Source organism: Arvicanthis niloticus, unplaced genomic scaffold (assembly GCF_011762505.2).
Source record: "Arvicanthis niloticus isolate mArvNil1 unplaced genomic scaffold, mArvNil1.pat.X pat_scaffold_1445_arrow_ctg1, whole genome shotgun sequence".
Taxonomy (NCBI): Eukaryota; Metazoa; Chordata; class Mammalia; order Rodentia; family Muridae; genus Arvicanthis; species Arvicanthis niloticus.
In genome coordinates this window covers 1-16,611 of record NW_023045411.1, presented here as the reverse complement: position 1 = coordinate 16,611, position 16,611 = coordinate 1, and the positions used below count along the sequence as shown (strand labels likewise).

Below are 16,611 nucleotides of genomic sequence, written 5' to 3'. Positions count from 1 at the left end.
CAGCATCCATGGGTAAGTCTGGGAAAGGCCTGCGTTCTTCCAGGCCCTGGCACATGGTGGTGCTGGTCGCTGGAAACAAATCCGCGAAGTCGCGGGACGCAGCTAGCTAGCTCTCCTGTTAGGTATCGCCTAGCGGACTTCACGCCAACTCTTCGGGCTCCCCCCCAGGTGACCCCTAGGGCTCGTTCAGGGGGCGTGGCTGGCGCGGGGCATGCCGGGCAGGCAGGTGGGCAGGTGCCTGGGCGGGGCGCGCCGTGGTTGGCAGCGGGCGGAGGGGCGGCGGCTGCGCACCCGGAAGAGCCGTCGGCGGAGCGAACGCCAAAGGCGGCGGACGGGGCCCTGACATGGACAAGCTGAAGAAGGTGCTGAGCGGCCAGGACACCGAGGACCGCAGCGGTCTGTCCGAGGTGAGTGCAACTGGGGAAGTTGGCGTTTCTTGGAAAGCTGTCCTCCTCTCCTCCCGCCCGCGGCGCAGAGCTCTGCTGGGACACAGCCACAGGTGGCAGCGCGGGCTCTTTGTGGAAGGCGTGGCTCTCGAACCCTCCCCAGCGTTCCCTCCGAAGGGCTGGAGGCTCTGAAGCAGGACCTCAGAAATCTGTGGAGTGGGAGTGTGGTGTCCTGGACCCCCGGCCCCGACCCCCCATCCCAGCCCGACCGGCCAGGGATTTGAAGTTGCTCGAGGCCGGCGGCCTTCGTAGAAAGATCCACCGCCGGATCGCGGACTAGTTCAGGTTGTGGGGTGTGAGAACCAGACCTATGCGTACTGCTTTGTAATTGTAAAACTCTGTGAACGCCTAATAACAGGGACCTACCAGGTCTCTGAGTCTCCAAGGTTACTTCCTAGACTACAGATTTCCAGCACGCCCGGAGACTGCCAGTGTGTTTGTTTTATTAGTAGGACTTTGATGGCTCCGCAGCTTGCTCACTAAGGCCCTGTGCTCCAGAGCCACCCAGAATGTCGTATTTTAGGTGCTTTGGAAGTTTGTTTACATTTCCTTTCTTGAAGATAGAATTAGTTTTACTTGATGTTTCCTTAGTCCCGGTTTCCCCTTCTGAGAAAGATGCTGTAGCCCTTTTCCACTTGGAAATTGGAGTTCCTCTTTAATGTTTACTTGTGCTTCTTGTGGTTTCCTCAACATTCTGCTCCCACTTCTGTGGTTGAGTTTGTTCTGAGTTTTGTCTTTGCAACATACAACTGCACCTCAGACGGAGTAAGACATTATTTTGAAGCCACATATGAGTGACCGTGGCTCCAGGACAGATTCAGGTTACTGCAAAATCAGTGTTCTAACATGATAACAGTTTGATAAGTTCTTAGAATAACAAAACAAAGTAATAAATTAAGGTACTTTTCAGACGCATCAATGGAAGCAGTAAGTAGGCAGTTACAGCAGCGTGGAAGAATCTCAGCTGCCCCTCTGAGAGGCTGGCTGATGGCATTCTAAGACCTTGTTAAGTTAATAAATTCCAAGGTGTTTTTTCCTTGTAGTTACAGGTAGGTTAGTCACTATTACATCAGACACAGGTGGGTAAGAAATGACTGCTTCCGTGGGGGCTAAAGGTAGCACAAGATTAGTTGCAATCAGGCTCTGGAGTGCAACTTTCCAACCTCTGCATGATCATTAAAATTCAAATCAGTGATTTTCATGTTTTAATTTAAAAAAAAAAAATTCTGGCTTCATGTGAACTTTCATATGAGATGGAGCTTACAAAAGCCCCAAGACTTAGGTGACCGTCACTGTCATGTAAAGGTAAGCTCTGTGGAGGTAACAACACGCTGTTGTACAATTGGGTCTTAGGGGAGACTGGTGGAGGGAGCGGTGTTGACCATGAGGTGTTGTTCATCTTCTCGAGTGATGTAGTGCCATTTGAAAAATTGCCTAGTCGCCCCTCCCCCCTTCATCCCCTTCTTCCCTAAATGGTGAGTGCCTGTGTTGGATTCAGTGAAGGGCTTTGGATCTCCACTTCAACTCATGGCATATGTTACATCTATTTTTAAAAGATTGTGGCTTCACTCTTGTTTGAAGATATTCTCAGTTTTCTTTTCCTAGTACAATTCCTGTTGATATGTGTCATTGTGTGACCATTTCCAGGTTCTTGAACTCCAGGAAATATTCTGTAGCCAATAGAGTTCTTCTTTGGGGATGTTTTGGCTTGGTAATCACTTACTAGGCCTCACCTCCTTTTAAGTACTCACTCGGGAGTTAACATTTTCCATGGTTTTGAGTCCCGAAAAACTGAAGGGATTCTGTGGTTAAATTCCTGTTTGTGTGGTTAGCTGGATGGAGTCGCTTCAAGTCTTTTCAGTTATATAACCTGTAGAGGTTACCAGCAAAGTTATTCTAATTTAATGCAACTGAAAGAGTGTGAGAACTTCTGTCTTCTGTCCTTTCTAGGTAGCTGTAGTGTTGGCAGGACCCGTACACACAGCCTTATGATCTGAGTCTTCTAATTGACACCCAGTCTTCATAATCACACTTAAGTTCTGGTTTCAGTAGAGTCCTTTCTGAAAGAATAGGCTTTCTGTTGTCTGGAAAGGGGTTCTTGGGACAAAGAAGGTCTGAAGGGTGTCTGATCATACCTCACAGGAATAACACAGCATTCCTTTCTTACTGGTTGCCCAGTCTTACCTCTCTGGGGAAGTCCTTAAGTATAGCTCTTGGCAGTAGTCTGTCTTCCTTCTCCATCCTGGAGTCAAAGAGACCTTTGTGTATGACCGCCAGTCAAACAGCTTGTGAGTACATTCCCTACACATTCTGTCTAGGTACTGTTTTAGCTGTTTTGATTTTTGAAAAAAAAGCTCTGTGCTAGCAGGGTTTCCAGAAACAACAGCTTAGAGATTTTTCCATCAACTGAATTAATTCAAAAAATTGACAAAAAGTACTTTCCTTTCATGGAGTCTACTTAGAAGAAGTGGAACAACAACTTTCTCCTGTTCCATGACAAAACAAACACACATACAGTGGGAAATGTGGTGGTGAGTTATCCCTGTTCCCTACTAAAGAAAGGTAGCATTTGGATGAGCATTTAGACAGGGTCATCTTGAGACATTTGTTGAATCAAGTATTACTCTTGTCTGACAGTAGAAAGCAGACCATACTTTTTGGCAGAAATGCTTTGTCTTGCCAATGATTTTTCTTTTTTCTTTTTGTTTTTTTGTTTTTCCAGACAGGTTTTTCTCTGTATAGCCCTGGCTGTTCTTGAACTTTCTCTGTAGATCAGGCTGGCCTCCAACTCAGAGATCCGTTTGCCTCTGCCTCCTGATGGGATTGTTTGCCACCACCACCTCCACCACCCCTACTGTCCATCTAAAGGGCCACTGCTAGTCTCCTAGTCAGGTTGGGAACCGAACTCTGGTCACCCGCAAGACAGGTGGGGATACTCATCACTATGGTAACAAGGATGATGCTTATCAGTGATTTTAATGTTTTCAAAGGCATGAATCTTACTGTCTTGCTCAGATTCTGGAATGTTTCCAATGCCAAAGCTAGTTCAACTTTGATACTTTACAGTTTATCTCCCAAACAGAAAAAGGTTGGACTTTCTGAGTGTGGGTGTTGATGCTGGTGATGCCCGGCAGTTTACTCACTGCCTTGAGACTCCTCTCTTTATATGGCTTGGTTGTTTCCACCATGCAGGATTGGGAAGACTGGGAGCTGTTTATTTCCTTCTGCTCTTGGTGGGGAATTAATTACATGAGTTAGTCAGAAGAGGTCTAACTTGATTGTCTAGGGCCCTGTCAAGCCTGGGAGCAGCATCCCATGGTTACTTTAGAGCTGAGGGAGTTGAAACAGACTCTTCTAGGTGGACCAGTAGCCTCTGCTTAGAAACACAGGGTTCCACTGTTGGATCCTAACATGGTGGTACATGCCCTCCTTTTTAAATGTATATGTGTGTGGTGTGTGTGTGTGTGTGTGTGTATATATATATATATATATATGACTATAATTAAGTATATGGAATGAATGGCATGAATACACACACACACACACACACACACACACACACACACACAATTTTTTCGTTTCCTCCCCTTCCCTTTTCTCCCTCCAAACCTTTTTGTGTATCTACACTGCTTACCTCCTTTCAGATTCATGGCCTCTTTCTTTCTTTCTTTTGTTGTTCTTGTGCTGCTGTTGTTGTTAGTGGTAGTTGTGTGTGTGTGCAACTTGCTCAGCATGTGTCATGTCACTTGTCCATGTGTAGTTTTCAGCTGATCATTTGCTGTTAGATAACTGGTTGGTGTGCTCGCTGGGGAAGATGTTTCTCCTGCTCCAGCATTCCACAGTCGCCTGTGGTGGTCTAGGGTTGAGGCCTCTTAAGTTTTCCCCTTCCACTTTAGCATGTCTGTGGATGTTTCCTTGTTCGGGTCATGTTTAGGCAGCCTTGTTAGACTAAAAGGGTGTAGCTCCTGACATTTCTAGAAGACACAATCTTATGTCTTCTACCTACCTGCTCCCCTGGCTCTTAAAAGTTTTTCTGCCCCTTCCACAATGACCCCTGAACCTTAGGTTTCCTTGGCGAGGGGTGAATACTACATTTACCTATGGGATAAGGACAAATGTTTGGAATGTAGTTAGGGATTATGTTGCAGCCCCTTTTTGAGGTGCTAGAGATGGAGCCCAGAGTCTTGCTGCTAGGCAAGTACTGTAACACTGAGCTACACTCCTAGCCCCCCATCCCCAGTGTGCCTTCTCTTCAGGGTCATACTCTGCCAAGTTTCTGCAGATGCTCAGAGGGTGTGTGTGTGTGGGGGGGGGGGCATTGCAAGGTCAGTACCTGTGACTCTATGGAAGTTGGGGGAGGGGGCTCCTTTTTGATAACTTAAATACCTTCTCTTGGGTGGAGGTTAAGCCTTTTTGCACAGTGCCTGTCACATCTGGGGAGCCTCTTCATCATCTCTTCCAGCTTCTGGTTTGACAAGTTGGAAATAGGTCACTTAATCAGGGCCAGTCAGGGCTGAGGGAGTGGTCCTGCTCACCTGCCTTTCTCCATCAGTTGGGTGGCAATGCAGTTGGCTGCTTAACCCTCTTTGTGAGGCTGTGCTGCCCACATAAGGGGAGCTTGGGTGTGTAAATGCTGACCTGGCTCTGCTGATTCCATTTGATCTCTTAGTTGCAGCTTCTAGTGTCCATCTGTGGGCAGTGGACCCTCTTGTATCTTATGGAGACTAGAAAGGCCTCTGGTACAGAGACTTGTCATCTTCGGTATGGGGAAGGGCCACTGAGATCTGCTCCAACTTTTCTATTTTAGTAGAGTTCTCCATGAAATTTTGGCTTTCCTTCAACTTTACCTGGAGCAAGCATTAATCAGACTGAGAACGGTAGAGAATCAAGAAGCATGGGTAGTGATTAATTGGCTGGGGTTTGGCTGGGTGGTTTGGCTGTTGGTAGCACAATGTAAGTAAGACTTAAAAAACAAGGATGCATTCTGGTAAATATGAGGCCCTTCTCCCTCTGAGGTCCTGGAAATGTTGCAGTGACTTCTAGGGTGATAAGAGAGATAAGGGAACATGGACCAGTGTCCAGCCCTCACCCTCATCTTCTCCCATGACCCAGGCCCACCCTTCTAGTTGTAGGCTTGTCCTGCCCCGACTGTTGTAAAGGCTGTGCTAAGGTCAGGCTCCCTGCTTGTGCTTGAAGCAGGAAGTCTCTGCCTAGGGGGATGCCCCACCTGAGGTGCAGTAAACAGAAGTTGCTGGAAGAAGAGTCAGGTCTGGATAGGATTCATAGCTCTGCTAAGAGCTGTATGTGAAGGCTTTGTGTAGCTGTGAGTGTGTAGGATTCCATTTTCCCTTCTTTCATCCTTCCTTTCTTCCCTTCCTCTACCCTCCTCCTTTTGCCCTCCCTCCCCTCTCCTCTGCTTCCCTCCTTCCCTCCCTCTCTCCCTTCCTCCCTTCCTCCCTTAATATTTTTGTCATGTATGTGTGTGTGAGTGCACGGTCAGCACTCATGTGGAGGCCAGGGAGGGAACTCAGATGGACAGGCTTACACTCCAAGCCCTTCTACCCGCTGAGCTATCTCACTAACTCAAAGCACCATTTCTATTGGCCCTTAATACCGTTTCTAAATTAATTGTGTTTTGTTTGTTTGATTTCAGTAAGTGTGCGTGTATGTATATAATTGTCATTTTTGAAAACTGCAGGTTGTGGAGGCGTCATCACTAAGCTGGGGCACCAGAAATAAAAGGCTTCATCGCATGCTTTGCTCTAGGAATCCTGTGCTCACTGCTGGTAAGATTTCCTTCTGTCCTGCTGCCTTTGCCTAGTTTCTCTGTTGTAGCCTTCCCTTTGCCCAGTTGCAGTGTGGCTCTGGTGTGTGTGGAGGGTCACGGCGCTCACTTGCACGTGTCCTCTGCTTCCCTTTAGGGTACTCTTCTGCTGTGGGTGCCCAGGAAGGGACTCGGCCTCTTTGCAGTGTTTTACACACCCTGGGTAACATCACATCATCGGGAGGTAACCTTTTTCTTGTTTCTTTTCTTCAGCCTTGCTGTTTATTAGCTAATAAGTATCCATGGTATTTGAGGGAGGAAGGGAGAAGGGATGTTCCGTGTTTTTAAGGATACGGAAAGAAGGCAGATACTTGGCAGGTATCACATCCATATCTTCTTATTTCAAAAACATCTTATGTCGTAGTTTATCTCTGTGACACCCCTGGGAGAAAGCAGAAACCGTGTCACTGGTGCTTTGTATGAGGGAACTATAGCAGAAAGCATTGGAATAATTTCTCCCAGGTACACGACGTGGCCAGCCCTCCCTGTGCTGCTCTCACTGCCCTCAGAGACTGAGAAGCAGCTGCTGCTTCTGAAAAGGGCTCACCATGTGAGTGGCTGTGAGACTGGCAACTGGTTACCATGTGATGCCACACCACCCTCCTGTGGTGAGGCACATGATGTGTGCTTTCCAGAGGAGGTCACCCATTCAGCCTACTTCAGGTATACAGATAACTGTATTGACCTGGTTCACTCTGATACTTCAACTGCACCTGTATAGACAATGCTGGTCCTGTCTCCGATGGGAAATGCTGGCCTGGCCCTATCAGAATGCACGTCAGGAACCTGACTGGGCATCTTTCCTTTCCCTTTCTTCTTCCCCATGTTTCTATAAATCACTTCAGAGTCCTATGGGGAAGGGGATCCAGAGGAGATGTGGGCTAAGCTCTAGCTTTGTCTTCCTATGTGATCTCAGGTACAGTCACCCGCAGCTCAGGGTTGTTGAGGGGACAGAATGAGTGCTGTATGTAACACCTGGCACTTAGCTGGCTGAAGCTGGCACACCAGCAACTGTAGTGGATGTTATTGAAATTCCTGAACCTGTAGGGCATGCTTTTTGTTTCTAGAGTCCAAGTCTTGGTTTGCTTCTATGGGTAGGTAGTCAGGGAGGCAGAGTAGCACCTCAGAGAGGGTGGTGTGCAGTGTGGACAGAGCTGCTCTGCAGCAGACTCGGGTCGCACTTACGCCCTGCTCTTACATAGTTGGGTGACCTTGGTTATGTAACCACCTGGGCTTTTTCTTCCTCTCTAAATCGAGTGTACTAATTGTCTCTACTTCAGAGGTCCTCGATGGATTAAATGAGGGGCAGGACACAAAAGGCCTGGGAGTCCAGTGCCTGGCAGGAGCTGTTCATGCTAATACTATTCTGTTACCGATGGGAGCTCCTGGGGAGGTGGCTGCTGTGCCTCTTGTGGCTCTGATCCACCCTTAATGGCTTGTGTGTTTGCCTCTTAGTACCATCTTCCTCATGGGGCCAGTGAAGCAGCTGAAGCGTATGTTTGAGCTACACGTCTCATCGCCACAATCCTGGTGCTGGTAAGGACAGACTGCTTTCCACCTAGGCTTTGTAGAGGAGGTCCTGTCCTTTCCTTTCCTGTTTTACCCTAAGAATTAAATATGGCCTCATGCATATTAGGCCAATACTTTACCACTGAGCTACACTCCTTTTAGTTCTTCTGTTTGAGACAGGGCTTCCTAGGTTTTTCAGATGGGCCTTGAAGTTACTGTCTCCCGCCCGTCTCACTCTCTGGAGTGCTGAGATCTCAGGCATGTACTGCCGTGGATGGCTGGAAGGTTTCCTCTCTATTCCAGCAACACAGACTAGAGCTTTCTTTTTTTTTGACCCAGTTATTTGTATAGTTGTCAAAATTTTTCCAGACCCCATTCTCTAGATTCCTAGAATAATTATCAGTATTGTGGGATTTGAACTTGATCAGCATACTTTAAATTAAATTTTACTTTTTGTGCATCTCTCATTCATTCATAGAAGAATGTTCTCCAAGGCCATGACTATATTTATATTTATCTTTATTTATTTTATATATCTTTATTTATTTATCTTTAGTTTATTTTATATAAATAAATGGTTATATTTACCGTTTATTTATGTCCTTTCAGAGTACAGCGCTGGGCACAGAGAATGGTTAGGGCACATTGATTAAGAAAAGGCACTGTAGGTGGCTGGAACACCTATTTTTGTCCCAGCTTTCAGATGTAGATGGCTTAACAAGTGTGTTGTGGAAAAACTGTCTAAGAAGAGGACATAGAGCAGTGTCAGGTGACAGGTAAACTGATAACAGGGCTTCCTGGCTGTGAGGGTGACATCTCAAGTTGACCCTTGTTTCAGACACCTTTTCTCCAGAGGATAGAATTGACAAGGGTTAAGTTGCAGAGGTTTGTGGTCAGCTACCTATGTCTTGAATGAGAAGGTTGGTGGTTGAACAACTTGTCAGGAAAGGTGCTCTTCTTTGCAGACATTTAGGGAAAGCCTGAATGTAGAAGCTCAGCTTCTTTGCTTCAACCTGCATATACGTTGTTATTGTTGAGTTGGATTTTCCCTTCCTGACGTGGTGGTTTGGATGGGTTAAACGTTTTGAACTGTATTACACTATTAATGAATGTTCCCTGTCTCTTTCTAGTTGTGTTTTGCACTTACCTTGTGCTCTGCCTTTTTGGTAAGTGTGAGCTTTAGTCTGCTGTGATCTTTGTAGTTTGTAGCTCTTGTCACACACGTTCCAGTAACTGTGCCATTTTTCTCTAGTGGAATAAGGGACTTGCACTCATCTTCTGTATTTGCAGTCTTTGGCCTTGACGTGGTAAGTGACATCAGTGTCCCTTCCTTGTCCCCAGCCCTGCCTCTGACTCATGGAGGGAAAGGAGGGAGAACCTGTGTGTTGTGGGTGGGAGGGTTAGGAACACCCAGAAGCTCTTGAGTTGAAGAGCTGTCACTAATGCAGCTGGAAGGCAGATGTGAGAAGCCGGCCAGCTGACTTGGCTGACCACCGACAGGTGGCTTTAGTGGTTTTGAGTGGTCACTAGAGGCCACTCATTTGTGGCTGCAGCATTTTTGCTGAGCTCACGGTTAGTTGTGAGATGTACAAATATTACTCAGCTATTCATGTCTGTTAAGTGCCTAGACAATGAAGTATTATAAGAGCTTAGTAAAAAAAGGCAGGAGTCAAACAGACACTACCAGAGAAGGATGCTGGTGAGAAAATCAGTGATCGTGATGGAATGTGTTCTGTAGAAAGACACAGAGGGCATTGTCAGCTGAGCCAGGGGAGCAGGAGCTGGCCAGTGAAAACCCATGCGGATGTGGTGGCAGCATACACGCTGGAGGCCAGTGGCCCTGGGGAAGATTAGGAAATTGGAACTCAAAGGCCAAGTCTAGTTAAAGGGTGACCATAGACATGGCTTTTTAAAAGCCATGAATGGAACTGTAGATTTTTTGGTTACTTAAACCTATGTATAACATCCAAGGGAGATGGGGGTCATAGGGTGGCCTGTATTTAATCTGAGGTATTTCTGTGTTGCTCTGTAAATTTAATCCAGGAGTAATGATGTCTGGCAAAAGAGTTTCTGTATAGTGTGATTATCCTATTTGGGATAAAATGTCTGCTAGGAGACAGAGAAAATGGCCAGGGGGCATTCTAAGTAAACGACTCCTGGCCGCCTCGTTAGTAGAGATGGATCTAGAGTATGGAAACTTGATCCAGTCTTCTTTTTGGAACTTTGAACTTGTGAAGAAATACTCTGTCAAACTGCCTTTCAGAATTGACCATGTTCACAGGTAAATAAGCCTGTGTACTTGCCACGTGGGTGGCGTGCAGAAGTGTGGTGCCTGATTTTAATATGGGGCACTTTTGTTAGTAGGTGTTAGTGTGGGCCCGGCTCGATGGCTTGCGTTTGTACTTGGCTTTCTTCTGGGTGCAGAAACTGGTTTCTACATATACATGGCTCCTTCTCAAAGCCAGTCCCAAGGAGTCTGCATTCTTCTGGGCTCAGGAAAATGGTGATTCCCTTTGAACTGATTATTGCTACACTTATCTGATGTCTAACACACAGGGCAGGTGTCTCTCCCTGCATAGTCTTTCTTACAGGCAGTGTGACTTGGGTTCTAGAAGCATTGTAAGCATTGTGCCAAGGTACATTTTTTTTTTTTTTTTTATTAGTGGGAGTGGGATAGAACACTGATCTCACCTGGCTGAAGTTAAATTCTTTTGAGAACTTACAAAGCATTAGAACACAACTGTTGAGGAATTTATTTTTATTTTCTGCAAATAGAACTCTGCTGCCATATGGGCACCTGGAGTCTGCCTGTCTTAGGTGGTTAAACACAACCACAAGCAAGGCTAAGGTCAGAGGGTTGTAGTTGTATGGGCCCCCTTACTCCCCTCTGTCCACATAGCTACCTCCGGGGCAGACACAGTGTGAGCACACACGTGAGTGCACGCAGCAGATAAATCCCTGGGTACTCTCAGAGCCTCAGGAGCTTTCTGCTGGGGCTTTCCCACTGCCTCCGTTTGATCTTTGGTTTGTTTTTCTTTGTAGGTATAGCCTTTCCTACATCCCATATGCAAGGTAAGACTGTGTTTGGATATAGGGTTTCTTGATTTGTGCACCATGATGTGTTTACATGGGGCTTATAATTTTTTAAAAGATTTATTTATTTTTTAATGTGTACTTTAAATAGATATACTGCATGTATATCTATTTAGCATGGTGTGTGTGCATTTTTGTGGAGGTTAGAAGAGGGGCTTGAATCACCTAGAACTAGAATTAACAGATGGTTATAAGTTGCCATAGAGGTGCTGGGAATTGAGCCTGGGTTCTCTGGAAGAAGCAGCCAGTGCTCTAAGCCACTGGACCATCTCTCCAACTCCTGATATGGTATTTAGTTTGGAGATTTTAGTTTAGTTGCAGAGAATGCATGTTCTTTATCTATCTTTACTAAAATTCTTTGAGCTAGATAGGCACAGTTCATGCATCTGTTTTGTAGATCAGTATAGTAAGGGCCACGAGTCTCCTGATCTTCTTAGTGATCACATTCAGCTAGTGATATGTTGACCAGACTGAGTTCCTGGTGTTTGGGGGCATTCTACTCTGATGGAAAGTACTCAGAGGCACATTAGTGTTCCTTTAATCTGTAGCTTTAGGTGATGATTTGAAAGGTGACCAGTTTAGTGTAACTGAACAAGAGCCATGGGGGTCCCTAGTACTTGCCTATTTTCTTAGAGGGCCTCACTCTGGAAATTTTTGGAAGAATCTAAAGGGAAAGTAGGTACAGGCCCCTAGGGGAGCAGTGCTTCTTAGTTAGTGGACCTGGTGGCTCTAGACCACCAGACTCAGAGGAGACCTTGATAACCGGAGCGAGTGGGGCTGGCTCATCAAGTGAGAGGCTTGGGAGTTTGTTAAAGAACCACTTCTGATGGTGGGCTTTTCACAGTTAGCCACAGAGCCTTTTGCCTCTGATTCCATTCTAATGAAACCACATAATTTCATTCTTCTTGGTCATCTACTAAATAAAAATGTTTTCCATAATTGTGGTTGAGGAAATGAAAAATTGTGCAGGGGCTGGGAGGAGGTAGGGCATTCTGTCTTGTATGTTCCAGGTCTACTGCCAAATCCAGTGGTGATTTGAAGGTGTTTTGGAGTGAGGCTAACAAGCTGATGAAATGTGTGCCTGGGTCCCAGGAGTATAACAGTTGTGAAATACTGCCTTTGGGGCAGGGAGGAACTTACTCTGCGAAGAATATGGACAGGGATGTCCCAGGAGTTAGCGTGCTATGTGAAAGAAGCCAAAGTCTTCTATATCTGAGTATCTAATGAAATATTTATCAATTTGGCAACAGCTTGACCATATCTTCATGCCTAAGCTGCCTACATAATTTACTAGGCCCAGTGAAAATGAAAATATGGGCTCTTGCTGGCTGTGGTGGGGCAAGCCTTTAGTCCCTGCACTCAGGAGGCAGAGGCAAGTTCCAGGAGAGCCAGGGCTAAGATATGTCATCAAAGTGTTAACCAGAGTAGACCTTTCTAAGCACAGAGCCTAGTGTAGTCACAGTTACCTACAAAACTGGAGTTACTTGGCATCTTTCCTCAGGGGCTCAGAGTTGATCAGAATGGGCATGTACAAGTGATGAAAACGATAGTTCCTTTTGAACTAGTGAGCTTTGTTGAGCCAGATAGATATTTCCTTTAGTAGGAGGAATCACAAAGTGAGTTCTAAGTGTGGCTTTTAGAATAGGCTTTCCCAGTGTCTACAGAGCAGATCACACAGCAGTAAAAGTTCTAAGACAATGGGAGTTTGTAAAAATAGGTTAAGCAAATTTAGGTGGACTCCTGCTGCCCAACTTCCCAGATCCCATAGCATGCTGTGTGACCTGGCAGGAAGGGACTTGTTTTGGGCCATAAGCCCCGTTACTTTACAGAATACTCCTGGGACTTTAGTATGTAGTAGACTTTAAAGTCTTTCACTAGAGTCTTTTTAGATTAAAAACAAACAAACAAACAAAAAAAAAAAAAAAAAAAAAAAAAAAAATTTTTTAAGACAAATTCTCTGTGTAGCCCGTGTAGGCCTCAAACTTAAAAATCCTTTTGCCTCAGTTTCCCTGAGTGTTAGCATCTCAGGCCTGTATCACCATGCGTGACTCGTGATGGCTTTTGATGTTAAATTCACTGCCTGCTCAGGCAGTTGGATTCACTTACATCATGTGACCCTGAGTCCTTAGTTCCTGTCCACCAAGAACACAGTGTCAGACCTGGAGTGGGGTGAGGGTAAGAGCTAAAGTGTCTTCTCTCATTATGGTAGTAATTATCGTTTGCTACATGCCTGTTCTTTGCATGTATTCATGGGCAGTCTGCTTATCATGGGATAAGTGGCCACACCCCAACTGACAGATGAGGAATTTAAAAACTCCAGCACGACCAGTAATTTGCCCAGGAGAAAGTTGCTAAGAAATGTTGGTGCCACAGTTTGATGTAGTAAGTCCGACCTCACTATTTGCCCTCAGCAGCACGGTACCTTGGGAAATGCTCAAGAATGGTCTTTGAGTTTCATGTCCCATTTATCTCTGTTTTTCCTTCCTAGGGATGCTGTGAAGAAGTGCTTTGCTGTGTGTCTTACATAACGCACTGCCAGTGTGCAGGGAGCACTGTGGATGGAAGCTGGTGGACAGTTCTGTAAATGCCCTCTGAACCTCTCTCTCACAGACACGTGCCTTTACTAGCAGCAGTGTGTTGCTTGCAATTTGGACATTTTTGAGGTTTGCCTGTGGGAGCAGACACAATGTGAGACAACTCTCCTTGTGACTGTTATCCTCTGGGAGGTACTCCACCGAGTTCTCACAGGACAGTCTGTCTAATAGCAGCACATAAACCTCAGGAGGCACTGATTCCCAGGCAGCAGCAGGAAGGTCTAGCAGGGTCTCCAAGAAAACCATTGCTACAGCCCCACACAGCGTCTTCCCTGATGTTTGAGAACAAGTGATTCTGCCTGTCCTAAGACCCCTGGACGCCTGCCCTGGATACATTGTTCCTTTTTCTGGATGGCACCTTCTTGCTGTTCTGAATTCAGCTGACTATGGAATGTATTTATAGTGTTCAATGTGGATTCTTTCTCTTGCCCTCACCTCCTATGTCTTGTCTTGTGACCTTGTGATACTGGTTAATTGAGAGTGAAGTAGTGATCTAAAATGCTATTTCCTTTTGGACGAGAGCCATTTGAAAGTGAAAAATCTTCATGTTCCTTGCTTTGTTTATTTGCCTTCATTATTTATAAATGTTTACTTTCCGTTCTTTGCTGGAGTTGGGATAAGGAAAGTGCATGGAAGACAGATCCCTTGTGGGCCTTCAAGAAGTAGGCATGCCTGCCAAGCAACCTAAATGGTCCAGCATTGACACTCAGCCCACACTGGACATTGGCGGTCAGCCTGTAGGTGGTCATGCTGCAGCCTAGTGCCTAACCACACACAGCGTCCTTGTGTTGGGGATCTTGTCTGGTCCTCATGAGAGCCATGTGAGTTGTCTCACTGCAGTCAAGGACCAGAGCTCAGATTGGTTTCCATATCACCTGGAGCTCCAGCTGTGGCCTGATGCTCAGTCTTCGTTATGACGCTGAGTCTCCTGGCATGGCTCTGCTCAGAGCCTGTGTCACCTCCTGGCCTTTTCTGATTTCAGCATCACTTGTGCTGCCTTCTACCTGCACCCCCATTTTGCTTTTTGGCAGCTTACCTCTGCATCTGGATGGCCACCATCCCATGGTCCCTTTCAGCTGCTCAGTGTGTCCCTGGCGTCATCAGTGCCCTGTCTTGACAGTTTGAGGTCTGGCAGTCTAGGTTTGCCCTTTGCTCTTTGCTCAGGGCCAGCTGTTCCATCCTGACCTCTGTTTTGTCACTGCCAGGCCACAGGAGGTGAGCACTCGTCTCTGCGGTTGTGGCCAGTTGCTGAACTGTGGCTAATGACTCTTTTTCTTCTGAGATGGAGTAGTATGGATAGGCTGATGAGGAATGAAGTGGAGGGTAGCTCAGTCTTTCAGGATTCTTGTCATGCTGTTGAAGGCATCTACAACCTGTCTTCTGTCAGGAAGCAAAATTACATGCTACTCTCTGGCTCTGTGAGGCACATTCATGTCCTAAGAGCCTTGGGAATCGGTTCAGGTCTCAGAAGGGCTCAGGTGTGAGAAGGGCCGTTGGGGAGTTTAAGGGTACCCATGGTTCCTAGCTGACATGAGGGTAGGGTCATTGCTGTAAGCTCCAACTACCTTGTGGTCATGTACTTAAAAGGCTGACCTCTCCACGCCCTTGTCGGTGACAGGGCTTGAGCCCAGGTATCTTTTAAAGATGTTAGCAAGACTGAATAGCATAGCAGTGTAAATGTGGGCTTCGAAAATAAGCAGGTCCAGGTGTGAGCTGTGGTCCAGTCACATGCTGGTTGAGTCCTTGGAAATTACCTAATGTTTGGTTCCTCAGTTTCACTGTTTCCAAATAGTGGGCTGACAAATCCTGCTGGCTTGCTGGAGGATGCCAGTGAAACACAATGTGTCAAGTGCTTGGTGTGCGCACAGCAAGCCGAGTCTCCATGAACTAACTGATGAGTGCTTTCGGTGACAGGATGGGCGCGTGCCCATCAGTTTGTCTAGCATATTTAATTCTGTGTCCATCACTGTAGACTGCCGTGCATTGCCTCACTGAATGCTCACAGTGACTCAGACAACGCACTGCACTGCCTTCATCATCATAAAGTAGTAGTGGCCTCAGAAACTCCAACCAGCAGGGGCATCAGTGAAGAGGCTCTAGACTGAGATCAAGTCTGAATAAAAGCTTTGGCCTAATTCCTACAGCCTGAGGCCGGTTTGCCTCCACAGCTTGAGTCTGGACACATTGAAGCAGCTTTTGGATGACTGTCTTCTAGAATCTTCTAGACTCCCAAATTTTTTTCTTCAGTTGCCTTATCCTTGGTTGTGTCTGACCCTGCTTTTGTTGGACTGTGGAAGGAAGAAAGCCACTTCAAATCTGTGAAAGTTTCCTACCAAGCCAGCAGTAGTGACTAAAAGCAACTTAGTAAGGCCGAAGTGGAGAATTAGCCTCTGACTATGGCTGTTGTCGTTGTCTGTTTTCTTCTCCTCCCCTTCATTCTTCCCCATTCACTGCCCAGTGAGCAGTGCCTCACTGTATTGCCAAGCGATGGAAGCAGTGAGTGACCACTGTAGAGGTAATGTGCTCCTCAGTCAGGCTGTTTCCAGGTGTGGGGACATCAGGCCTGCTGCTGCCTTCCCTGGGGTGCAGTCTGTGGAGTGCTGCACTGAGAACAGCATTATGCCTTCTGGACCAGGAGAGTAGCTTCAGGTGGCCTTGGCTGGTCCTCCCTCTACTTCCTGCTGATTGTTGGGACGCTGTGGGGGTGGGTGCCTGCTCACTGGATTCTGTCTCTCTCACAGTCCTTTTTCACAGACCAAGCTCTAAGGAGCTTTTGTCTCTCCTGCTCCTCTGTATGGCTGCTGCTCAGACCCCAGCTCTAGGCATCTTGTCTTGGGGAAGGGTGAGATACATTCCCAGCTTGGCATTTTCACCATGGAGATGGTCTCAGTGCTTGAGTGTCTGTTACTCTCATGGTGACTTTGTGGATTATGTCTTAATTGCCCCTCCCATCCACATAGTCACTGTAGGCTGAGAGAACAAGAAATGAATTACAAACAAACTGCATTCCACATAAAATTACTTTTTACACTAACTCATTAGAATAAATAATTAGCATCAGGGCAGTATCTGAAACAGAAGTGAAGGGCCACTGGTTTTGGCTTTTGTTGTTGGTATCCTGTGAGTGACAGGTTTGCCATGTACA

At 46.4% G+C, this 16,611-nt stretch overlaps 1 pseudogene across 1 annotated transcript; it reads left to right on the top strand.

Moving 5' to 3' along the window:
• Positions 1-253: 253 nt before the first annotated feature.
• Positions 254-14,024, top strand: LOC117701605 (vesicle transport protein SFT2B-like; annotated as a pseudogene). The gene is made up of 7 exons (XR_013070240.1): positions 254-407; positions 6,145-6,232; positions 7,726-7,806; positions 8,910-8,945; positions 9,032-9,086; positions 10,822-10,851; positions 13,361-14,024. The product of XR_013070240.1 is annotated as a vesicle transport protein SFT2B-like (transcript).
• The last annotated feature ends 2,587 nt before the right edge of the window (positions 14,025-16,611 follow it).